This window comes from Cardiocondyla obscurior, linkage group LG03, assembly GCF_019399895.1.
Source record: "Cardiocondyla obscurior isolate alpha-2009 linkage group LG03, Cobs3.1, whole genome shotgun sequence".
Classification (NCBI taxonomy): Eukaryota; Metazoa; Arthropoda; class Insecta; order Hymenoptera; family Formicidae; genus Cardiocondyla; species Cardiocondyla obscurior.
The window spans coordinates 697,890-725,000 of NC_091866.1; the positions used below are offsets into that span (position 1 = coordinate 697,890).

General features: G+C 35.2%; 1 protein-coding gene and 1 long non-coding RNA gene across 4 annotated transcripts in view; one reads left to right on the top strand and one right to left on the bottom strand.

The window, feature by feature from the left end:
- The window catches only part of LOC139113879 (uncharacterized), a 35,889-nt gene extending 13,890 nt beyond the window's left edge, over positions 1-21,999 (top strand). The window contains exons 2-3 of the long non-coding RNA XR_011547773.1: positions 21,080-21,383; positions 21,561-21,999. This is a non-coding gene — a long non-coding RNA (uncharacterized lncRNA). The remainder of the gene's footprint in view (positions 1-21,079; positions 21,384-21,560) is intronic.
- The window catches only part of LOC139113847 (protein turtle homolog B), a 220,635-nt gene that overhangs the window by 102,444 nt on the left and 91,080 nt on the right, over positions 1-27,111 (bottom strand). The window lies entirely within an intron of this gene.

The following is a 27,111-nucleotide window of genomic DNA, read 5'->3' on the forward strand; positions in this document are numbered from 1 at the left end:
TTGGTTAAATGTTTTTAAAATAATACATTTTAAAATAAAACGTGTTTGCATTCGTGCCCGGAGCAGAATAAGAAGCAGAGTCGAGATGCACAAAGAAGAATTAAAATATAAAAGGAATAACAAGCATTTTCTTCTTTCCTAGTTGTTATTATTATATTACCACATTACCCGGTACTCTCTCCTAAGATAATTTAGATTACGGTTTAGTAATGTATATATTTTACTTCTCATTGCACGCAGAAGATAGAATGCAACTGGTAGCAAGACTTGAAAGGGCTTCAGAGGAATATTTCTTTGAGAAACTTATTTCGTAACTTGTAATTTTAAAACCTTTTACTTTCAAAGCTTGTATATGTATAAATTCGACGAGGGAAAGAAAAAAAAAATTCTAATATAAAAATATTAACATATATTCTATACAATTTTAGTGTACTTCTTTAATTACAACCCGAGTGGAAATTGATTCTCACCGTTACATAGTTGTAAAATCAGATTAGCTAGATAAATTTCCACTCGGGAATATATTATATAGATTATTATATTTCTTGATATAATATACATATATGTATATATACATGCATAAAATTCAACATTTTAAAACTCCGTCAAGATAAAAGTTCTATGTGAATAGCTTTGATAACACTTCTGTTACTTATTGGTACTTTTCAAGCTAAACTCGCTAAAATCCTTCAACTTTAATAGCAACTTTAACATTATAGTTATAGTAATCTCGCCCATTAAACTCCTTATTAAATTCTGGGTAAGAAGGAACCAAGTATAAATTGCATAAAGTATAGGTAGGAGGTTGCCAGACATCGATCGAACGTCATTCCTCTTATATTATTCATTGTCATATTGATACTACGAAAAAGAAATAATTGACAATTTTTTCCTTTCCTTTTAATTTTAAATAGAAGGCAAAATCAACTTTACAATTAAATCACGATGTTCATATCTTTGACATTTGATGCTGCTGACGTAATCGGATTTTTAAAATTTAAAACAATATGTCATGCGAAAGCCGTTTATCAGAAAAATGACATATTGATTATCACTGTCACCGTTTGATTATTTAACGACAGTCTGATTTGCAATATTTGCATATTTAACGTCATCTGATATTCCATAAAAAGAAATATTTCATATTTTACATTAGGTCAGAGATTAAAGTTGTATTAAAAACGTTTAAGACTGCTAATTTTAAATTAAATTTAAATAACATGAAAATATAGTAAATTAAATTTTAAAAATTTTAAAAATATTGTTTTTTTTTTTCAATAAATTGATCGAAAAAATTAATTTTTATTTAAAAAGGAAAACGGCGCAGTGTGTATTCTCTTCATTTTTCAAATATTTTTGCATGCACTTATATTGTTATAAGTTTATAAATTTTAAACCCAATTGCTAGATATAAGTATACAGAAAAATGTAACAAAATTTCTGTACATAGCAATTTCTACTTGGAATTGTCTGCGTTATTGGAACCGTTTAATTAAATGCAGCGTAACTTCCGTAGTGCCGTGTTTGCGGTACTATGTATGATATTGAAGATCAGTCAACCGTAACGATGCTCTGGTACCTTGCTAGCGGCCGTACCGACTAGACGGTGGGACCAGAAATGTTGAGATATTTCGAAAGTCGCGAGAATTAATAAATAAATTAAACGTACATAATTTTTAGTATATGTATAATTACATATTTTAATAAAAGTTATTACAACCTTTTATTTTAAAAGTAATTTTTTATAAATCAAAAACAACTTGATTTTGCTACGAGTTATAGAATTTTTTTGTAATTATTTAAAAAATAATGCAGAATTATTTATTTTATAACAAATTAAAAAAAAAAAAATCTTTGAGTGCGTAATTTTTTAAAGAATTTTTTATAATTTAATAATTTTTCGCTAAAAATAATTTGTACAACAATTAAAATAAATGTTGCAAATACTAAGACTAGTAATAAAATTAGAAGCAAGGCACTTCATAATGTTGAATCGAATACTCCGACATTCTGGTCTTACTTAGCATAAAGTTGATTCTCCGATTAGTATCGCTCAAGTTCATCGCGAAAACTGTCCGTGGAGAATTTCGTAGGAACCCGACATGCAAGCTAACATAAGCCACTTAATAAATCCTTGTCCATATAGAGCGACGAGTCTAAATCTCTGTGACTTCGTATGTGAATATATGCGAGATTGTCTCGTAAAATAACGATGAAAAATATTTAACATTTTGCGTTGTTCGCGAAACGACACGGCGTGACAATGATAACAACAATTGAGAAACGCGTTATTATTTTATATAAATCTGTACAATAATTTATTCGCCGAACATAACAAAGAAGTTTTATTCGTAAATGACAATAAAAAATTATATATTTAATCTGAAATATACATATAACAATACGAGCTGCATAAAATATATACATATATATTATTACCTATTAATTATAAAGCAGGAAAATTTATCCCATAATAATCAATTAATACACTCGACAGAATGTTTAAATGCACGTTTAAGCGTTTACCCGGATTTTTAATATACACTTATAATATAAAATTTTGTTTTTATTAATATAAAAACTCAGACAATTCTCACTTGTACTTATAGAATAACTTCACATGTGAAAATTATCTGAGTTTTGACATAAACAGAAAATAGCAAAAGTTTACTGAATTGCAAATACCAAAATTAAAAAAAATATTGGTTTAATTATGTTTTAAATCATACCGTACGTTAAATAATTTTAAGAATACATATTTAAATTCAACAATCGCGCCCGGAGAATATTCGCATGAAACTATTGATCCCAGACACACACATCAAGCTGATGATCAATTCCCGAATACGAACAATCCGGTTTTTCGGTCGCGTTCGTACGAATAACGACGATATAAACAAGAGGGCGAGCTCTAATCGTGGCCAATTAAAAAGAGTTCCGCTAATGGAATGAACGTTTATACCGCACTTCGCTGACGCGGCGGTATTAGGTATGCCATTCGGTCCGATATTTATCGAGGATCCGGCATTCTTGTTTTGTGTTCCCTCTAACGAAAGAAGGAGCACTCTCCGCTTGTTGTTTTACGAGCGTGATCGCTGCTCGATCAGGAAAATGCTGTTCCACCATTACAACGAGTAACATTTTTCAATCTCTCTTTTTTTTCTTTTTTTTTTTACCTTCGCGAAACGCAATTCGGATCGTTTGTTTCCGAAAAGTAACACACTGCAAACTAAATTTTAAAGAAAGCAAGAGAAATCTGTTCTAAAATATACCGAATTTCACGCGGCACTATCTCTTGAAAAATTTAAAACTGTGGACAGTAATTTTTTCACAAATGAAATAAACTTGTGCATTTTATAAATATTTAAATTTTGTATAACATTTATTTTGTATATATGCAAAACGTCCAGTTTAATTAAATTTTATAACTGTGTTTACTGGTTTTGAAATATAACAGATTAACTTAGATTATTTTTTAATCTTCTGGTTTTAAACAAACATAACGCGAATAATTTAAAAAAAATACTATTTTTGATCAAAATAATTTAAAGGGTGGGTGAATATACAAACGTAATAAAGTCAATAATAAAATAAAATATGCTTATATGAATAACACTAAATATATAAAAAAAAAACTACATATAAGAAAACTTTAAATAAAAAATAAAATTTATTGAAAGCAGATAAATTTTATTTTCGTTTGAATTAACACAATAATAATGCATGGCTGTTTGTAATATCAAGTGTCATTATTTTTAATTATTCATCGTGGAAAACATTATTTATTACACGATGCTAACAAATCAATTGTAAAAGTATTTTCACTTTAATATGCATTGTTAATAAAATTTGGTATTACAGAAAACTATGTTCTACTGAATGGAAAAGGACAAAACTGTACGTTTGAAATCTACATATATTGAAATTCCGATAAAAATATCTTGTTTTCTTCCTGCAAGAAAAATCTTTATCCGGCGCACATAATATTGAAAATTACACGTATTTTTATTCAATATTACATCTTTCTATTGACAACCGTGTGAAACAACAATATCAATAAATAATGTTAAATAAGGTGTCCGTAACTCACTTTAATTTTTAAAGATACTGATTTTAGTGATCACCTAATTTAATACGATGATGATATATCGACAAACATAATAAATGTTTCCAAAGCAGACAACGTTTTTTTAAAAACTCTTCAATTTCTCTTGGTCAAAGAAAAAAATCCACTCACTTTGAGTTTTTTAATTAATATTTAAATTAATGCTTTCAAACAATATTTACAACGTTATTTAAGAAAATCGCGTTTCTTTTTGTTCTTTTCTTTTTCGTTAATTTATTTGCAGAATAAAAATTACGAATGGACGGAGCCGGCTATTTTGTTATCGCGACTTTGCGGCATGTTGCGCTGCCGAAAGCCCCATTCGTAAGCTGGATGTGCAATTTCCGTTTTATCTGTCTAATTAAATTTACCGACGGTATATGCAGGATTTCCAAACGACGCTCCGATATTTCCTCATTTCATTCTCCAGTGAGTTTCGTTGCCGCGCTCCACAGGTGCACCTAGCCGAGCGTTGCAACTACCTTTCGACCATCGCGCTCTGCCACGGTCATCCTTTCGATTCTAATCGCGTGCGATTATGCGTTCGCGTGCACGTGAATTACACACGAATCACACGGACGGCGAAATCAAATTATTCCCGAATCCCAAGCCGAATCCGTTCGACTAGTGAAACACGGCGGCGCCCAAATAGAATAAGCTAAGGTGACGTAGGAATTTCGCTGACGATCTTTCATTAGACGATTATCCCGAAAATTTATCAATATAAAGTCTCGCAAAGTTATTACATAAAATAACATGTGAAATGTTATATATCTAAACGTTTAAACATTTAAATGTATTAACGATACTTTTATTACGAGTCGGCGTTAATAATTTTCTTAGTTTTTATATTAGATCCATGAGTCGAAGAATTTACATATACGTATATGAAAAAAATTCATGTTTTGTAAAAATTAAGCATTGGAAAATTAAACATCATTACTTGAGACATCGACGCGATTCTTGAGAGACGTTTATAAAACCGTTCGCTTTAATAAAGTTTGACGTTTTATATCCGACGACATGTGTCTGACGGTTTTTTTTTTGCACGGCACTTTGACGCAAGTTATCGTTTATCGAAGGAATCACCGCCGGAGAATTAGTTTGAACAAACCGACGATTAGCGTCGGTTTGGAGCGAGTCGGCGCGCGACTTACACGTACTAAATAAAGGTGTAAGCCGGTGTAATTGAGTCCGGAGCCGGAAATACGGCGCTGGCACTTGTTACTCCGCAGGTAGAAACCGTGTTCCTGGTTTCTAATTAAGTCCCGTCGTAATAGCGCGAACCGTCCACTCGGCCGGCGGCCGCAAAATCGCGATCGCTTTTTGCCACGCGCAAATTTATGGACGGCGACTTCGCCTAGTGCGGCGCGCGATAATTGATGCGGGGATTCGATCGTTGCTTACGCGAGGTGATACCATTTTTTTTTTTTCTTCTTTATTTCCTTTTCGAGCGAGGTCAAGAGGAGTGGATAGTATCGCATTTCGCAAAAACGTAGCCGTGTTTTGCGGGGGAAAAAAATGGAAAATATATGCGCCGCATGTGTGTGTGTATATATATGTTTCGTATAGCAATCAAATTAAATTGTATTTTTATGAAGCACAACCGGCGATATACGAGTCAGACCGGTTTGCATCGAAATTGGAAATAAGCGTCCAAAGCAAATTTATACGGGACACGTCTTTCGATTTAAATATTCCTGTGCTTTTTTTATTAATGTGTCGGGTGATACACACAATAAATATGTATTTCAGATTTTTGTTATTAATAAAATCAATGGCGAACGAAGCACGGCGACTGGCACGAAGCTCTGGATTCTTGTCGCGTTGTCGCTGCTATTGTTACTTGGCTGTTACCAATAATTCTGCTTTATGAATACGTCATTTGGCGCGTATCGAATTAAAGTTAAGGTTTGCCAGCAACTTTTCCACTCCAATGTGTGATTAACATTTTATGTTCGATAGTTGTCCACTTTGAAAGCAATGCCAAGCGATATCTCATTTTAATTATAGACAGCCGTTATTCAGTTAACATTCAATATATCAAATTAATTATAAATATAATTGAATCAATTATATTTATTGTTCGAAATATATAATAATGTTTAGATCTGAAAGTAATTATATTCTTTTCGCGGTACGTGATTCGACGTCGAATCGAAACGTTTCCGATTCAATTTCACTAATTTAAACTAACAAATAAAAATCGACGTTTCGGCGCAAAGAACTGCGTCACATTTCCGAATCTCAATCTTGTTAAATACCATCGTTATTCTGATTTCGAGATAGATTTTTCGTCACGTATCTCTTAATCGCCTTCGCTGCTTAAAGAGGCAAAGAAACGTGCTGTGTGTCCTTCTCTCTCTACCTCTTTCTTATTTCTACGCCTTCGCGAAGTTTCCAGCACATGCTAACTCTTGGATAACTATTTCCATCGAATTCCGAAATTGTCGGATTAATCGGATGGACGTGTCGGAAGTGCATTTCTGGAGAAGCACGCGGCAATAGTGCCGGCATTCGTTTGGCGGTCTCGCACGGATGCAACTATTCCGAACTATCGGTCGAAACTGTCAATTTGCGCGGAAGAGTCAGTCCACGGTCGAAACGCAGTCCTGCAGTGGCGAATAAATAACGTTCGCTGGAAGCACGTTGCAGAATCCGCACGCTACATTCATTGTAGGCATGTAAAGGCTAATGCGTCTAACAAAATCATTCATCAGGATTTCGTTGCGCGGCACGGCGTTTGAATTAAACATCGGGAGAAAGTAACGCAGCGCGTAAATAAATTTTGCGCCAGGCCAAAAAAATAACAATAAAATTGTAAAAGTAAATGACGGAGAAATTTTCCGGTTTTATTTACTTCAACATAATAAAAAAAAAAAAATTAAGTAAATTAATAATTTCGAAAGTATTAAGCTCTTATAGATTCACTAAGCAAACCAATATTTGAAATCACTTGGCGAGTCTCGAGAACTGTTTGTCGAGGAGAACGACCTAAATGAGAAGAAAATAATTGAAATTGTTCCAGTAAATTATTGCGAGTTAATTGTTGCAATTATGCGGGTGATTCTTTAGTAATTGTAATTTTTACAAATATTTTTAAATTCTTTAGGAATCAAAGAAAGTTCTTTATTCATATTTCATATTCGCGTATCAGTTATTATAGTTTTACATGAATAGCGTGAAAGATACAAGATGAGTGTGCAATAAAGTGCGCCGTTAGAAAAATATTAAAAATAAAATATTTTACGTAGAAATATTGTTCGTGCATAGTGATAACTCTTGATTCCTGCAGTCTCGTATTTAAATGGCTCAAGAAAATTCTTTATGAGATATACTTAAAGTTTTTGTTTCGGTCAGAATATTTTACTGTCCGGTGCAAAATCGCGTACTAAAAAAAAAAAAAAAACATAAAAAAATAAAAACATTTTTAAAAATAATTAAATAAATAAAAAGCAGGAAAAGTAGCGCGGTAGAAAGATCCACCACGCGAGGAGCGAAATTAACTCTGTCGATCCAGATTGAAAAAGTACCTATAATCGTAAGAGCTTTTTTCGCGTTACCGGGGACGGGGAGGAGTCGACAAATGGGGGGGAGAATGTGAAAGAAAATAAAGCTCGAGACAAATGGTGCTCCTTGTGCGTCAGTTGCGGAGAACGTCCGCGCCTTATAAATCGACGCATCGACACCCGTTACATCGGGGGGAAAAAAGCTAAAGATAGCGGGGTTTCTCTCCTCGGGAAACAAAAAAAAAAAAATCGCGACTATAAATCTCGTTGTAATGACACCAGGCCAGTCTCGGTGTCGATACGACAAATTTTTTGCTATTTTTCCGTCTTGTTCATTTTTATCGCAACGCAATTTTGTCAACTGGCAACAATTAACAGCCGACTGTTAGTCGATATTAAACTGCTGAAGTCGGAGGCAGTTTGTTTAGCAATCTTTCGCATAGCCGGCGCATAACGTCACACGTCCTGCGTTAATTATAACAAAGGCGTTGGTTTAATTAAATATACGTGGTCTACAGATTGGGTCGTTATAATTTTATTTGCGCTATCGATTTTTTGAAACGCCATGTTTTGGTGACAAACAATTACGTACTACATTTTGTGTTTGGTCTACTCTTTTCTCCATTTCCCACTCTTCGTTTTCTCTCTCTCTCTCTCTCTCTTTCTCTTTTTCTCTGTTCTCTTTTTCCCCTCTCGCGGAAAAGATAAGGGATGATAGGGACGGAAAAAACTTTCAGCACTTGGAAAAATTCTCGCCTATCCAAAACCGAGATTAACTCGGGAGATGCAGCTGCAGCTGGAAAGGAGTTTCCCGCCGCAGAGCTTTTCTCTTTGCGCCGCTGGATAAAGAAGACAATGGGAAAGAGAAGGAGCGAGAGTACGCGCAGCGAAAATAAAAAATAAAAAAAAAAGAAGCAATGTGGTGTGTTTCAGTTGTGAAAACGCTTGCTCCTCATAAATCTTCCTTCACGGTACTCTCCCGAATCATCCTTCATGTTCTAAAATAAAATTAATCTCGCTGTCTATCCGGCGAGAATGTCGTCGTGACGTTTTTTCAATAAAATAATCGGCGGAATAAAGCATCGCTTTTGGAATTTAACGAAACTTTGTCCGAAAATTTGTCCGAGGATCTACCGATTTTTATAACGAAAATACAAGCTGCAGACTAGACGTGAAATTTATATTCAGAAATAAAAAATTTATTTTTTATCTACTCGCAGTTAAATTGCAATTATTTCACTGGGAAAGAAAAGTATAAACTTAATATTAAACTTAATATTAAAAAATATTATGAGTGTATAATTTGATAATTAATAAGTTTTATGTTCGTAAAAATTGCGCATTATGACGTATCAGCGTCTTATAAATATCCCGAGCTTCATACACAAAAAAAGTGATGAAAATAATTGTTGTACACGACTTGGTGATACTTTTTTCCTATACATATATTTCGATAAAGTTTAGTCATAATTTGATAGAAAAAGAGAAAGAAAGCAAAAAGAAAAACAGAGAGAAAAAAAAACAGAAAAGAGATAAAGAAAGGAAAAAAAAAAAGATCAAAATGGATGCGCGGGATACAGTCAGATACAATTTTCTACGTGTGTCAGTTGCAAAAAACGCTTGTATGTCACGTATCATCTGACTTCACAGCCGGAACAATTCATGAAAACTGAAATTAAACCGAGCCGTTGAAGACCACGGGAGAAAATCCTTTCGATCGTACGGCATATTTCCGGGATGAAAATATTCAAGTACCGACAATGACACGATTTATATGCAGCCGCGGTCGAAAAGCGGTTGCTCGAAACAAATCACATTGCTTCGGTAAAAAGATAAAATAATAAGCAAAATTAATAGAAATAAAAAAAATAGTAGTGGCTTCTTTCTTTATTTTTATTTTTTCTTCTTCAGACGAAGTAAATCGTTTTAATTTATTTAAATTAAATTAACTGTTACTTAACAAATTAAGAAATAGAAAAATTGTATTGTATTACAACCAAAAATAGAACAATACTGTAATAAATAAAGATAATGAAGTGTCTGAAGATTATAGAAAAAAGTTGGATAAGTAAGGTATTAATCGTGTGAATTCATAGTACATAGAAAAATGGCATGTACAATGCTGTTAATAAAAAGGAAGTGAATAAGAAAGAAGCCAATCCTTCTGTATTGGATTATCTTAAAAACTGGTCATTCATCACAAATTGTTTTGGCTAAACTACTTTCCCAATGGAAACGAAATTAATGTTTGGAACTTGACTTCGGCGAAAAAATCTTATAATCTTAAGAGGTTTCTTGCTATCGCTTTCAAGAAAAGAATATAAAACGCAGATGGAGAGAATATGACAAATAAACGATATTTATGCACTATACAAGAGAAACGTTATAAAAAAACGCGTACCTACAACAAAAAAAAAGTTTGAAAAAAATGAATTAATAGATAAAATTTATAGACATAAAAGTTTAATTTCAAATCTGAATTTGTTATTAAAAATTCCAATAGTTTTTATGCAATTTCAATGTTAAAAATAGATTTTATCTCGAAAGTCGAAACAAGCAAAAGAAAAAAAAAGAAAAGAACAAACGGATAGAAATAAAAAATAAAAAAAAAAGAGTAAGTTTAAAATTGATGAAAGTGAGAGATCGATACGTAGATAAATAGATACATAGACAGATGAATAGATAGGTTGATTGATGGATGTGCTTTATATTGTTTTGAATAACCGCCCGTTAATATAAATATACGTATCGAAATGAAAAATATTAAAAGGCCAAACTGCACTACGTTATCAATCTAGTCGACGAAATAAATATGAACACTTGATTATATATTTTTTAAAATACATATAATTGAATTTAAAGCTCGAAAAAACTCGCGGGTATGTCTACGTATATTTTTTATAATATAATGTGAAATACTGTAATTACGTATTTTTATTTGAACAATAAAGACACAAGAAAAATGTTTTAATCCATGTAAATGGCTAAAAAAAAAAAAAGAATTAATAAATTAAAACAAAAAAAAAATTAAAAGTATAAAATGAATAAACTAAGTAAAAAAAGGATGTAATGAGAAAGCACGTTAAACGGGATCGCTCGCGTTAAGGTCATACATTATGAGTAGCTCACCATTGACACCGGAGCACCATCAATTATGATCCCGTCCTTTTGCGGTCCAACTTGAGCTATAATTCGTGCCGCGCTCGCTATAAACTTTTCTTTCCGCTTTCATCCGGCATCTCCTTCTGCGTTTCTTTCTTTCGCTTCCGCGTTTGCCGGGGCTTTTCATACTCAATAAAAGTAACAGAATCGAGGACGAAAAATAATCGGCACGAAAAAAAAAGCGAAATATCCTTTTCGTCATTTAGTGTACAGTTCTTTTACGACTCACCAGTTTTCAAATCTAGCTACGTACGATTTTAACGCGACGAGTTGGAATTCTGGTCTGATAATTAAATAAACTTTATTAAAAGCGCGGTGTACTGACAGAGTAGGAACAGTGCGCATCAAGAAGCGCCTGAAATTAAATTTGAAGCGAGGTTTAATTCGCGATACATATTGTAAGTTATACACGAAAGACGTAATTATACAAGTATTCAGATTTTGACCGAATTGTGATGAAAAAAAATTTAGGGTTAAGATCTCTTCACTAAATGCTCATCACAATTTTATTTGAAGAAAGTAAATAAAGTAAAAGAGATTATAATGTTTTTCATTAACGTATTAATAACTAAATCGAAATAATATTTAATAATTAATTTGTTTACACCCGAGACATTAATTTAATAAATATATAGGTTTTTTTTTATGTAATTTATAAAATCACAGGTATGTTTTGGAAAAATGTAATGCGATGAAATTAACGAAAGAGTAGACCACTAAGGATTGGATTTATATTTAACTGCTCGTAAGTTTCATAACATTCGTTCGTTTGGTCTCATTACGTTAATTGCATGATGCGTATTCACCGGGTAATTATAGCCATTTGTCGTTTGCAAACAAGTTTTGCGCAATGTTTTTTTTTTGCTTGCTATATTCGCGAGAATCAGACATTGTGATTGCAATAAAGACCGACTGTGCGCAAACAAATTGAAAATAATCATTTAATGCTTATTATAATTACATTGTTAACGATGAGCTGTCTGCCAGTCCAATTAAATTACATTTACAAGCACACACGCGCGCACATATATACCATTTATATAAAAAATAAAAAAGATAAATAATTAAACGAATAAATGAAATAAAATATACAAATTACTCTTTTTTTGGGGGCACGCATTCTTCAATTATAAATTTTTTTAATCTATTTCAGTTAATTGAGATGGATGAAACTAATTAATATCGCGAATAGTCGTGAAATGAAAAGTCCTGATAACGGATTTTATTAATTAAACACCTCGTGAAATAATGATCGACACCTGCGAATTTTGGCGTCCGTTTCTCCTTTCTTCTTCGATCTTTTCGCAACGACATTATGATCGGATCAGGACGGACCCTTTACACGTGTATTTCTCCCTCGCCCTGACTTCCATTCGACGGAGATTTGTCCGATTTTCCCGCCTCTGCCTCTAGCTTTATGACTAATGTCGACTGGTTAGATACGAGGAAAGTTCATGGTACCTTTTTGCAAGGATTAACGTATAATGTCGTATTTTCAAGATAAAAAGAAAATCATTCTGCAAAGAGGATAATCGGAGACTTTTCTTTACTTGTAGTAAAAATGGTCAGTCTTACAAATAATAATAATTATTATTACTATTATTATTATACTTGTATATTGCATAAAAATATCACGTACAGCAAATGACTACAAGAAGAAATGTAATTGTAAAAAAGACAATAAAGGGAAAAAAGAATAAAGAGAGAAAAAATATAATGTAATAATTAATGTTACCTTTCGTTCTTTTAATTCCTGCCTTTAATTCACATTTGTCGTTATATTTTCCAACGCGGTTCATTAAATACGTTATAATTTGTCACAATTTATGAGATTTTCATTATCGCCCGATAAGAGGAAATTTCTTGCGAGTATAATGATATTAACGGGATCAGAATTAAAATTGGGATATTAAATGGCGACATAATTTGACAACAACGGAAAACGCACGGCATCACCCGTCGATCGTCCCGGGATATTTAATTAAACGTGCACCGTCCGCGGGTTTTATCACGGCGCGTCGCTCGCGTCACACGTCACTCAGGTGGCAAGTAACCGCGATATAATCGTGACAGCGGTATAATCAAATGGCGGATCATTAATTTACGAATTTTGTAATTTGCACGATCGTAGGTAGGGTACGTGGGTAATTGTGCTACAACTTCGCCGGCAACAAAGTCGTGAAATTCAATAATTGTATGTTACTTTTTTGTCAGCGTTTATATTCAGCGTAGTTTGTACGACGCTAGTACAGTGTAACGGAATTTAAAACAAGATATCTCATTGCGATAGCTATCATAATAATGATAAGTGCATCATTATTAATTTTATTAAATGATATGTTTATAATTTTCAAAGCGCACGTGTGCGTGTGTAAAAGACTATCTTTTATGCGAGATATTTTATATCTTTTATATTTTAATTCATTATAATGAATATAGAATATAGTGTAGAAATTATTAATTTACAATCGAATAATTCTGTTAGAATAAATTTTTAATAGATTATCATGCTACACTCGTTACATTTATTTGTAATTATATACAATTATAATTAAATTTTTTTTTAATTATTATTGTGATGTAAAAATTAATATTTTTAATTTATAATCGCATAATTATACAGAACATGATTTTCATAATTCTGCACTTGTTACATTTATTTCGAATTGTACAGGATGTCCGCAATTAAATAGAAATAATTTTGAGGATAGGTAGGGCTTTCGGAAATAAGTAAGAAAGTGCATGGGACTTTCTTACTTATTTCCGAAAGCCCTACCTATCCCCAAAATTATTTCTATTTGACCGCAGACACCCGTATAATTATCGGTATATAATACAATTTTTATAGTGATTTTGCATTCTGTATTTTAACGGACAATATTACGAGACGATAAAAACGTCGAAATTAATATCATCACATATGTACGCGGCTGCATATAATGCAACCAATGTACAATTCACTTGCTACTCTTGTGAGTTTTCAGCTTCGACAATTTTGAATTCGATCGTTCATGTACGGACATACACATACATTTGCACAATTTTTGCGCGCAATGGAATACATTATCATATACAGTTTTTTAGGATCGCGTTTCGCGATCGGTAAATGTAAAATAAATATAAACAGTATATGCGCGTGGTGAACGATTTACAATTTTCACATTTCAAAAGCACGACGCGTGATTATTGAAAATAATATTCACTAGACGAAAAATATGTTTTGACGGTATATTGCTCTTATGTGAAAACATTTCCGCAGTATTATCGTTGTTATTAGATTGTTAAGCTCTGAGAATTTCGAAGCATAGAAAAAAAAAAGTACGTGGACCATGAATTCTGAATATCTGATCACTTGGCGCTCAGTAATTATTTATTACATTAATTTATACCTTAAGTATAAGTCCTAAGAAAAATCAAAGGAAATATTATATTATATTAATATGAAATGTTTAGTATCATATCATAATTGCAAAGAAAGATAGAGAAAATTTACCTTAATGCGTATTGCAAAATAAAACAAAGTTTTAAATCGTGATAATGATGATGTATTCAGCGTACTTCACGTATGCCGGGATTTTTCGGCATGGAATGGCATGAAGAAACATAAAAGGGACATAAAGAACTGTGACGCTTAAATTGTTCTCTTTTTCTCTCTTTATATATAACTATGTATACATATGTGTATATAATGTATACAATATATATACATACATACACACTACTTGCAGTTATGCCTTTCCTTGTAGACAGATTCTCGTAGACTACCCTAGAAAACGTGCGAGAGACGATGCGGGCGTAGGTAGGACGGAGATGGAAAAAGAAAGGGTATGAGAAATAAATTACTGCCAGCATCTGGTGATAACTGGAAAAGTTATCATACGTGCCACCTTTTTCACGGACGCCACGTACGCACGGAATGTCCGGGTTCTCCAAGTTTTCTCCTGTCTGTCCAAGCGTTACTCGCAACGACGGATGAGAAACGCCTGCTGGGACCGGACAAATCCTTGCTCCCCGCTTTCAAATGTGCTCCCCGTGTTACGTTGGAGATATTATATCTCTTCGGAGCGACGCGGGCATACGTAATTCGGGCCAAGGCGCCCTCGAACCCTGCTTACTTTCTAATTTAACACGTTTGTGAAATAGATAAATCAAGCAATATAGATATTCAGTGTTCGCGCAAAAAAAAAATTAAAATTAAAATAAAAAAAAAAAATAAAGGAAAAAATAAATTTAAAATAATTTTAAAAAAGAGAAGAAAAAAGTGTCAGAAAATAGAACGAGTCCTGACTACACGAGAGATAAATTCGACCGTCCCTAATTTCCAAGCCATTATCCCTAACCGGGAAATTATTTTCAGTTGAACGGGGAGCGATGGACGAGTCGCGATTTTCGGCAGTCGGCCCGTGAAAAACGTCACGCGTGTCCCGCACATAATCTTCGACGGATTTGCACGCGCGGGTGATCGGGAAAGGTCGTATCTGCCGATGACACGCCTTGTCGAGGGCGCGTGTGAAATTTAATAAATTCGCGCCGCCCGTGCCGTATCGTCCCCCGCGCTCTGGAAAAAGCGTCGAGTATATTCGTCGCGTCACGTCGCATAATTCAATCCGACCGATCGACCGACCGGCCAACCAACCGAACGACCGGTAGTTCGCTTTTATGGACTGGCATGAGACTGAATCCAGATGGATTTCTCCGCTCGCTCTCGCTGTCGGTTTTCTAGCAACTACGAGTATTTCGACTACGGAACTCGCTGTTCGCACACTTCCCTGTGTATACGTGCGATTTATTTTACTTTCTCACTCCTAATGGGAGAAAGAGAGAAAGAGGGATTCTGCGATAACAAGATTGGACCAATATCTCGAGATTAACGTTAAATGACAGAGACGATTTTTACGTGAAACATACGAAATTTGTTATATTAATTTCTCTTTCTCTCTCTCTCTCTCTTTCTCTCTTTATATTTTCCACTGAATATTTTGTTAAATAATACAATTAATTTTAATGTGTCAATTTTATTATAATTTTGTATATACATTTTTGTTTAATTTCTATGATGAGATGCACGTTTCCATTTACTTACTGTGTGTTGATTACGAAACGATTTTATATTTGCATGCAGAGAACGACAGGGAAAATCTATAAGTGTGTGTTACTAATACGGACTTACAAACTTGTAATATTTTTGACAGATTCGTATAACATCATTATCATTTTTTTCATCAAAATGGTAATAAAACTGGAGTACCGCGTGCTTGAATGCATTCATATAGCATTACATGCAAATAAAGAAAATTCCGATGGACTTTATCTATTATAGCGTGTGCATATACATAGATGCGACTCTGTTTTCTTTAAAATAGAATTTAATTAAATCGACAATGTTTTCGTATTTTCTCAATTTTTAATATTAACGTTAAGAAAAAAAAAAATTAAAAAAAAAACTTAAAATTAATATGTTGCGTAGAAAGGAAGCAAGAAGACGTAATGTTTTATGTAGCACCGCCGTTGCGCCATGTTTATTCCTCCGCAGCAAGCTCGTTGGGCACTAATTTCGTGTTTTTGCGGTACGCGCTGTGTTACATTAGAATGAATTAGTTTCCGCGTTTTCGCGCGATTGCGCTAACCATTTTATTTCGTCCCGCAGACTGTCAAAATTACACGACCGGCACAAATGCGATAGTCCTGCAACGATGATCGATTCTAAACTCTAATGACATTGCTAATGCACCAATCAAACGGGAATTAAATGGATATATGTACGGATAAGCCGTAAGCTCTGTTAACATTAGCATGAAACGCGGATATTGCGAGTCTCGATTATGTAGAGGCGTAAATGAAAATTTTATGACTTTGCTTAGCACTGACAGAAAGAGAATTATTCCTTTTTTTTTATTTTTTTAAATCTAAATTAGCTTTTTGCAAACATTAAATTCGAAAGAGTGAGTAAAAGAAAATAATTTATAATAAATAAATCCAATAACGTATTAAAAACGAAAATTATTTATCGTAAAATACAAAAATAAAGTGTTAAAAGCACAAAGGAAAACGTATCAAATTTCAAGTTACAACGGTTTATAACTGTACAACTGTCGACGAGCGTATTCCAGCGTATTTCGCTTGGAACAATTAAAAAGTTAATTTTCAGTACCAAGCGGAGGCTGCGGATTAGCGCTTGTAAAAAAGTGATCAGAAATTTTGATGTTTGCCATTTCCCCAAGTAGTCAATGCGAGACTCGGCTTTGAAGGGCCGCCGGGCTTGCACTTGAAAAACCAGCCCGACGTTTCGCGATTGTGTATCGATGGATAATAAAACCCTGGATATTAGATACGTGTTTCTTTTCGCAATGGCGGTCGACGTAACGTTAATTCGGCGTCGTGAAAACGCGCTACCGACCGGCCGGCGGCTTTAATAACGATGTCCGCGGCACGACGTGCATGGCGTACATCTCGATTTCCCGAACGTGCGATTTTCCCGGGTATTTTTCACCATAAATATTGCATGGCCAAATTGCGATAATGCAACAGCTTGGCTCGGAATACACGGCCCTCGACCTGCGACCGGTCGCCTCGTAAATTCTTCGTGGCCGTTTGAAAGCGAAAATTCTACGCGCGCGCAGGTTGCACAGGCCACTCGCAATCGCTGAAAACAATTTTCTTGGATTTTCATAATTGACAATTGAAATTCAATCGTATTCGGAAGAAATCAGTACATTGTTCTCGGCTGTCTTGCTTATCTACGTGAGACTCAATTCGTATCTATTCGCATTTTTAATATTATTTTTATTTCCGAATTTTCTTGATCTCTTCTTTTCGCGTATTATATTTTTTTTATATTTTAGTTGCGGTGTAAAGAATTGTTTCACGCGTCAGTTCGTTCAAACTTGATATTTCGTAATTATAGTTTATTAAATTATATTTTGTCTTTTCAAGGAATTTATTTGATAATCGAAATTAAGTTCAATTATTAAATAAATTCTGTTATTATAAATTGTATAATTAATTTTTACAGATTCTTAAATTCTTTGCTGTTAAAATAACTTTGGACGCGTCTGTGCCTTTTCGTCTTTCTTCGCGCTCGTTGTCTCTTCCGAATTTTTGAACATTATCTGTAAGTTATCGCGGATTCTGTGCTCGGCGAGCCGCAAGCTCCTACGATTACGATCCTCCGGCGCGTCCTAAAAAATTGCAATGGCAATGGTAACGTAGCGCAAGCCGATATATCGCGAATACATTGCGCTCGTTCAACCGTTAAGTGTACACGGTTGCGCGTGATGCAAAACACTTTTGGCGAATATCCATAATTCTCGAGTCATCCGCTGTTTCAGAAAGTTAAGCGGTGTCGTTCGGAAAATCGCGCTACCAAGCTGCGTGGCCCGCTAACTTGGAATTCGGTTTGTATGAATTTCGCTGAATTTCGCGCTGTTGCAACCGGTTATAACAATGCCGTCTGTTTTGCATTGCGTGGTGTAGCCGGGAATATCAACTATGCTCGGGATACTGCGCGCAAGAATCATCCGTGCGATACTTACGCAAAGATAAAATTATATTTGTATAATATTGAGAGTATTCGGTAGTAATTTTATTAAACTTAATAGATTAAAAATTAAATAAAATATAAAATGTACGAAATGCCCGTTGTCTTCATGAAAAATTAAATGGGGAAACAAACACGTGATTACCTGATAAACTAATTTACCTGAAAATTATAACAACTTGCCCTAAACCGTGTCACTGCACTTGCGAGCGCGTATGCACCGGGCACCATTAACACGTCCAACTGCACACGTGTAATCTCATGTGGTATATGTTACGCATCGCAGAAATGTGGCGAATAATTAAGATCGCAACTCTAAATATTTAAGATGACTATTTATCTAGCACGAGTTGCGTCCGCCATTCGCCATGAATTGTATACTAACGCGAGACAAAATTTTACATTAGATACAGTAACGCGAACTAAAAGGCAAATTTAAATTTCGCGTGTAAAGTTAGGAATAGAAATAAATGAACTAGAATAAATGAATTATGCAAAGTAATTATTATATATTAATAAATACCATTACGGAGACAAAAATATTTTTTATCTAAATAGTTTTTAATTTAATTTAAAGAAACAGGTTTATTTTCGATATTTACAAGTAGCGAGTTCTTTCGTTAACCAATGTCGCCTAATCAAAAGTCGCAGATCGTAAAATAATTCGTTACACGCAACTAATTAGACGACATTGCTTTCTACAATCAGAATGTAATGCTTAGATTTAGATGTTAATTTCAACGGTAGTAATAGACTGGATTAATGCGGAAGCGGTGCACGTACGCGATGCCGCCGCGCACAAGCAGCGGAAGCGGGAGACTGCAATTAGTTCGGCGAGCTCCACTACTATCGAATCCGCCTGCCTGCGGCCAGCGACGTAATTGCAAAAGTTACGCATGTCATAATTTAATTGATACCGGCCGCGTATTCACCTTGATTCCGCAATTGGGGATTATAAGATCTATACCTACGTAAGCAAAATCGCTTGGCTTCCTCTCTCTCGGAAAAAAACGTCTCGTAAAATTTAATTCTAATGACGTTTTCGCGATAAGCTTCAATTAATTGGCAATATATAGTTTGTGCAAAATATTGTAAAACAAAATTTAGAAGAAATAATGTTCCTAGTTTTTAAAATAATAACTAAATTTTTTTTTTTTTAATTAAAATAAATATATATTGTTTTCTTAGTTTTCTAATAGTTTGTGAACATTTTTATTTAATAAGCTTTATAAAATATTCCATTTTAACACGATTCTCTTTGTACAATTAATGAAGAAGCTTATATTTTTAACGTTCTTCTAAGTTTTCGTGTTAATTCTAATTTAAAGTTTCTCTATCGTTCTTAATAGAAATAAATGGAAATGGAAAATTTTTAGCTTCTTTAAAAATTCTTCGCCACAAATGATAAAAGTTGCGATCAATATAAGTTAATTTTATGAATATACCGCGTAATTGAAACAACCAGGCGATTTATTTTATACGTCGGGTGTGCGCGTATAATTTTGTTGGAAATACGCGGAACCACCTGGGTTTCAATATTATTTACTTAAATGCGAAGAAAGATGTTTGGATTTCTCAGAGCAGAAAGATTTTCCCATCCTGAAGATTCCTCTCGATTCGATCGCGCAGAAGGGAAAAGAAGGAGGAGAAAGCGGACATGGACTAACATGCTGCGCAGCATGAAAACCGCGGGGCTGTAACCGAGTCTGCAAGATTACGGTTTGAGTGACACAAGATGGTGTTTACGTTTGTGGCTGAGAGTCTTAAAAAAGGGATTCGAAACGTTGCATTAAACCGGCGGGATTCGCGCTTGAAGCGAACGGGTCGCGCACGTTGGATTAAATATAGTATAAGAACATACCGCGAAATTTATTACGAGAAGTGTCTTTCGTCGCGCAATCACGCTGCTACTAAAAAATGAGATAAGAGATATAATACCGGAAGAACTGAAAACTACCGGAATAAAATCATCACTTTAGAATTTATCTTTTGAATCAGTTATTAGAATTCTGTATATACTTGAGGTAATTTTTAAAACATTGGCTTTGAAAGGTGCCAAAGTGTTTCCTCAAGACACTGATCTTTATTCAAGCCACAGAATGCGGTGGTCTTTTCGTAAAGACACACATTTTTCCGTGTACTTGCGAGAACAATACCTCTGGCTACCCGTTGCTTTCCGGATTCCTAATTGCTCAATCCTTGAGCACAAACGTAACATAATATACACTTGGACAATATTTAATTATAAGACACGAAATAATCTAAGTTGAAATAAATAAAATGCCACAATGTATTTTCGATGGCTAATCTAACCTACAGATTCGTGAAACGTTAATATGTACATTATATTCGACAGAATATTTTATGCATAAATTCCTTTGTACGTGTAGGCCTGCGTACGATAAATACGGTAACAAATATCGGGCGCGCTCGGTCGCGTGAACTCGGTACGTAGCCACGTCCGCTACCTCACCGGTCGAGCCATTCGATCTCTACAGTTATATGTGGCGGAGCTCTCGCTCTTCGCGACTGGAAAATAAGTTTAAGTATTAAAACTATTAATTTTATCGTAAATTAGCTTCTCGATCTCTATCTTTACCGCATTGAATATGTACAACGAGAATATTTCGCATAAAACCCGCGCAATAACCTCTCACGTTACCTCGATACTCTTTTTGTACAGTATTTCCTCGCATAAGAACGGTCTTGTCGCGACGATTGAACTTTCCAGGACAGTATTTAATCGCGATTCCTTTTCTGTTTCAGATTGAATGTCCGGAAAACAGTCAAAGCATCCCCGTCGTCGAAATCAGTGGAAGGAGGAATCGCAGCCGATTTGTCAGGCTTGACACGAGCACAAAAAGTTTATCGCGTAAGTTTTGTGAATCGGAGTGCCACAGAACGCGAAAGATTTCAGTATGTAATTAGCTCACGCGCGACGAGTTTTCTACTCGCTTATTACCCGCTTATTACCCGGAGTTTTCGTAAGTGACGTGTGCCCGGAGGAGGTTTTGCTTAACATCCTGGACAACTTAAAAGGACCATCCTGCCTCACGGGAGCAATACCGAAGTAAGTAATCATTACTTTTTACTTAAAAAACTAATGTTCTACGTATGGAGTCACATGATTTTGTTATAATGCATGCTAGGTTATTGATAAAAAGTGACGAACATTAAAATTAATTAAATAATAAAAAAATAAAAATTAACGGAGCAATAAAAATTAATTTGATTTTTATTCTTACAGCTTTGTAGCAAGCGAAGCAAGAGATCCAATTAGGAACATAGGAAAAAAAAGCAACAATCGGAGCAAAAATATTGTCGAATTTCTAAATTTCCTTTTCGAATAGGAGAAAACACGAAATGAGAGCCAAGCGAGAATTAATTAGTATGGAAAAGCAAACAACGAATTCCATTTAATTTAACACGGTTTTATTCTTTTTTTTTTTAAATAGAATACAATCAGATTTTAACTACGGATGATGTCAAGCATTTAAAATTATGCACGTTTAATTTTATTATACGTATATTGCTTAATTAGAGAACTGTTCAGAGTTAAAAAATATTTAAACCGTTTTAAAAAAATTAATTATTCCATTACCTTAAATTATTAATAATAACTATTTGAAAAGAAAAATTTAAACATCTCGAGAAGAATTCGAAATCGGTAAAAAGACTAATCGAACTTAATTAAAATTAATTTTTATTGAAATTAAGTATAAAAAAAAAAAAATAAATGATTAAAATATTATATAGTTGAAATATAAATCAATGGGAGCTCATAATATGTACAGGGGAAATTCGATGCTTAGCATTCGCCGCTTCCACCCTGGTAGCATTAAAATCTAATTCAACTCGGCCGGCGCATTCATTATATTTTCGTTTCACCTTTCAGTATGATTTAAATTATATTTCCGCGACGTCATAATTTATGTGCAACGCAATCCTCTTCGTGGATTTTTGCGAAGCCGCCTTTTTATTACGTCGCTCGTACGAATGAATGGTAATCCAGGTGCGTGCGGCGAGAGTTTCTCTCGCAAGTCTCGCAAGTCTCGTAGCGCTATTTCCTAGTCAAGGTTCTAATGAAAAAGAAATCGGTTTTGAAGAAGGATTTCACGTATCGCAATGCGATTTTTGCGGATGATGAGTGTCCGATACGTTTCACGTCGATTTACGCATCGTGACTCACGTATCTTTGACTTATTGAACCCGATACGACGCGGGCGCAATTTTTCAGGCGAATACGGCGGGTTGTATGCTGCTTTCCGCCCTTGTAATTTCCATCATAAATTCTGGTGCCGATTTTTCGGTTCGAGACCCGCCCGATTTTCGCGACTCTCTCTCTCTCTCTCTCTCCCTCTCTTTTCCTCTCACCCTTTTCTCCTCCGCGCGCTGCTGCGCGGAAAATCGCAGAAGTCTTACGATTTAGCACTCGCGCGTCATTCGCCGCGCTATTTGTCGCCGTGATTTATTAATCGGCCCGACGAATCAATATTTCACAAACCGCTCGTTTTTCAAAATCTCGCGTGTACTTTACCTGCACACTCAAGCGTACGCTTGGCGCGGGGATATTTTCATAACCCTTTCCCGGCGGGACTTTTCTTAAAAAGTCAGAATCAGGTGAGAGCCGGTATTGATATGATCGAGCCGTACTTTTCGCACATACGAACTTTCTCTGCAGTATGTACTAAAGCTTGTATATTAAATTTACATACTGAAAGGTATTTATTCCGTCACGTCCTACATTGTCACTTCTATATAAATGTAATAAACAGTGTACATTATGATACACGCGTTACTTTCTTCATCTCTTTAATATTACCTTTCGGAAAAAAAATATATAAAAACATTACAAAATGCGCATAAAAATGCATAAAACGTGGAAATGCAATCACGCGTGAAATATCAAAACCCCAAAGCAGCAAAATGAAAGAGATATGAAAAAAAAAAAAAAGGATGTAGAAGTTCCACGATCCAATATTGCGCGAATTTATAAATATTCCGTCATCGGGCAAAATTATTCATATAATAATCGATGATAAACGCAAAGGGAGATATAAAAGCATTTCAATCAGGCAAGCAATTTTTTTCCCGGGCGACCGTAAATCGCGCCATTAAAATTTCGCCGGGCGGTCGCGCTGAAAGTCTCGTGAAAAAAAATATGCATAAACCGCGTTACTGGAGCAACAATGCCGGCGAGCACATGCGTGAAAATGTAAAAGCGCGCTTTTGTAACCCAAAGCGATACGAGCCAATATACACCGTGTTGTATATTCGACACTCGGCGGGGCTTAACGCATCAGCCGGCACCGCCAAAACGACACGAAATATTAAACGGCCGACTTGCGCCCGCGCCCGCCGAGTAAAACGTACTAACGACGCGTAAAAATCCGGACGATGAATAACAATACCGTCAGGAATATGCAGCGGCGAGGCAGCTTACCCGTGAAAACGTGAAATGGACTTAACGCCCGACGTGGAAATAAAAAAAATAAAAAAAAATATCCGGCGATCCTTGCCGACCGTCCGCGCAGCGTGTCGCGCCGCCAAGTAATGGAATGTCACGTGTCGGTATAATGACACTTTTATATATTTTCTCGCGCCAATTAATCATACCGGGGATCGTGAGCCCGCGAGGGGCCTGCCTGCATTGTCTATCAGACAAATGCAGCGTATAAATGACGGAAATGTCGATACTCGTGCGCGAGCAAACGCGGAAGAGGAAAGGAGAGAGAAGGCCGTTTCGTTGAATCAACAAAATAATTCGATACATCGTGCGTGCAGATCGTAAATCGTACCCCTCCGCGTGACGTCATTGACAGCTACATCCCCGCTCGCTAACCGATATTTCATGTACCGCGATTCTGACACGCGGAGATCTCATCACGCTGGTACATGCCCCGGCGCCACGTTCATTCGCAAGAAAACGGATCCGCGGGGGATGATGAGCTAGACAGAAAGTCTTTCTTTTGCTTCCTTAGATATTAGACATTTAAACGACTAAAATATGTATTACTTTAATCATACTTCTCCTTATTCAGAAATATCATGCATTATATTTTTTCATTAAATTCTGAACTTCAAAATAATATATTTTTATTTTATCTTAAAAATATTCAAAATTTAAATTAATTTTGTCTTGCGTTAATAAAAAAAAAAAAGGGAAATCAGACAATTCTATTATTTGAATATATTTAGATATTTAAGTCTCAGAATTATTATTGTATCTTGCAATAGTTTAGTTTCTACTGCGTTTTGACTTGCCACGCAATTCATCGCGTTTTACCCATCTCGTATAAGGTCGACTCGTTCCACTTCGGCTGCGTTTCCTCGACGTCGGAGCGATACTCGTTTCATTCTACTGCGTCTCGTTCGTTTCTTACGCTCTCGTTATTTGTGATGCAAAAAAATTTTTTTTTTTGTTTAATCCTTTGCTTTCACGGTTTTCGCGTCACAACAATACTACGTTTAGGAAAATACATATGTAAACGTCCTTAATTAATCTATGTAATGCAAATCGTCCTTAATTCAACAGCTGTGAAAACCTCCGTCACCACACCCGCATATTTATTCTAGAAGCGTTGTCCTCGCCATTCTACAAACAGCTCAATAGTTTTTATTTTCGCCGCAAATTTGCACTTCGTTTCTCTGATCCGGCATGAATTTTCGCGGTAGAGTTACCGTACGTTGTGGCGATTGTCGATAATTGATCGGTTTCTTTCTCCACCGTGTATTTCCAAAGCTAGTTCATAAAAATCATGTTTCCGTGCTCCACAAAAGTTTCACGTACGAAACGGAATATCGCCATTGGCGAGAAAGAAAAACATTTAAGCGCATCAAACGGTGCGGATACGTCGGGACTGGAAGCGTACAGAAAACCCGTATCTTGCTTGTGTGCGTTACCGACTCGTTATCCGATTTTCATCGGCAGTCGCGTGCAATAATTTCGAGTAATACCTGCGACATCGCGCGAATATATTCTCGACGTATCGCCAAGAGCGCGCCGCGTAGAAGCGTCTGGCATTAAAATTTTAATGAGCAACGGCCGCTTTCTTTTTCTCTTTCCTTCTCCCTTGCTTCGCCTCTCTCTCTCTTTCTCTCTTTTTTTTTTTCTGAGTACGGTATTCTTTTCGAGATGATTTTATACCGGCGATAAATTCTCGTTTCAGTACCTCTGATAAATCGCACGCACCCGCGCAAGAATGTTTTTCATATTCCACCGCGTGCGATCTCGATAATGGAGTTACACAACGGGATACATGGTCAGCATACACGCGCGCGATACGCTGGCATGGTATACCCCCGAACGGTCTGCGGATTGCGTGCGTGAAATTTCACCACGAAAGACCGGCGGGAACCCTTTCAAGTCGTCGAAAGGTGAATCCACGTTGCGCTTGGCGACTTGAAATTCTCGCTTCGTCAATTCCGAGTCCTTTTCTGCCCAGCCGCTCCGTAGCGGTCGGATACCGTCGCTCGGGCTATGGAATTCTTAACGCAGCGTGTCAATTTTTCACAAAAGGTGGAATAGAATACGTTTGCCAAGTTTGGACCAATATATCTCGGGACGTTACCGTACATACGTAGTCTTCGATACACACATACCGCGCGGGAGCCTAAGAAAGTTTTGAGATATTCGAAAAATTTTCTACGCCACCCTTGACACGGTGATCTTTTAAAAAGTGAAACTTTTTTTTTTTTCGAAAATGCAGGTAAATTTAATAAGTACGTGCGGTATTTCTTTCTCTCTCTCTCACTCTCTGCAAAGAAATTATAAACAATTTGAAACAGTTTATCAGATTTTTTTTTTCTGCGTCTTCAAGTACATTTGCAAGAAAATTAGCGTCTATTTAATATCACGAGGAAACGAGTAAATAACTCGTACTTGCAGAACGCTGATAAACAAGACAGACATAGGTACACGAAGATCCGAGTGTTTCATATTTCAATACGTATTCTTGCAAAGAAATGTACAAACAAAGCAGTAAGATCCATCTAATAAAGCTGAGGGATAATAGTTTTGTTCAATTACTACTCTGATACTTAATGATTTTCTCATTGTCTCATTTAATGCTTGAAAAGTTTTCAATAATGGGACAGTTTAACAATTTTCTTTTAAATATTAAATAAAAAAAAGTAATACATTAGTTATTTAATTTTTCAAATAATTAATAATTAAATATTAATTTATTTAGAGAAAGGCAACTACAGAAGGTAACCATAATTGTCAAATTTATTATTTTAATATTAATGAGATTATCAATGTAATTAATTAAAAAAATAATATGAAATAAATACATTCTTTTATCTCTACGTGTAATTAATCGTTGGATTTACTCGCACAGTCAGCAATGACATATTAGATGACTAAAGGAATTGACGTTGTAACAACAGACATCGCTAACATTTCGATGAGAACGTTTCACGCAGAACAAAACAAACAATGCATATATTATACGCAATGCGGCTTGATAACTGTTATTCCAATTTGTACATGCATACATATACAGAAGGGACCATGTTCCATTTCAAATAAGGCAATCGAGTACGTCGCAAAACAAGCAAGATTTGATAAACTTGTTTCACGAAAAGCAAATTGTCTTCAAGACAGACGTACACGTATGTCCTCAAAACATATTTTATCACACAAAAGAAATAATAGAAAAATCATTAGAAGTAGAAAATATCATTAAAAGTTTTGAAAGTTAATTAAAAAATTCTTTCTTTCACATTCTTTTTCTTGTATAGTTCGTAAAATATTCGATTGCTTCAGTGCAATATTCTACATCAATTTACTATAA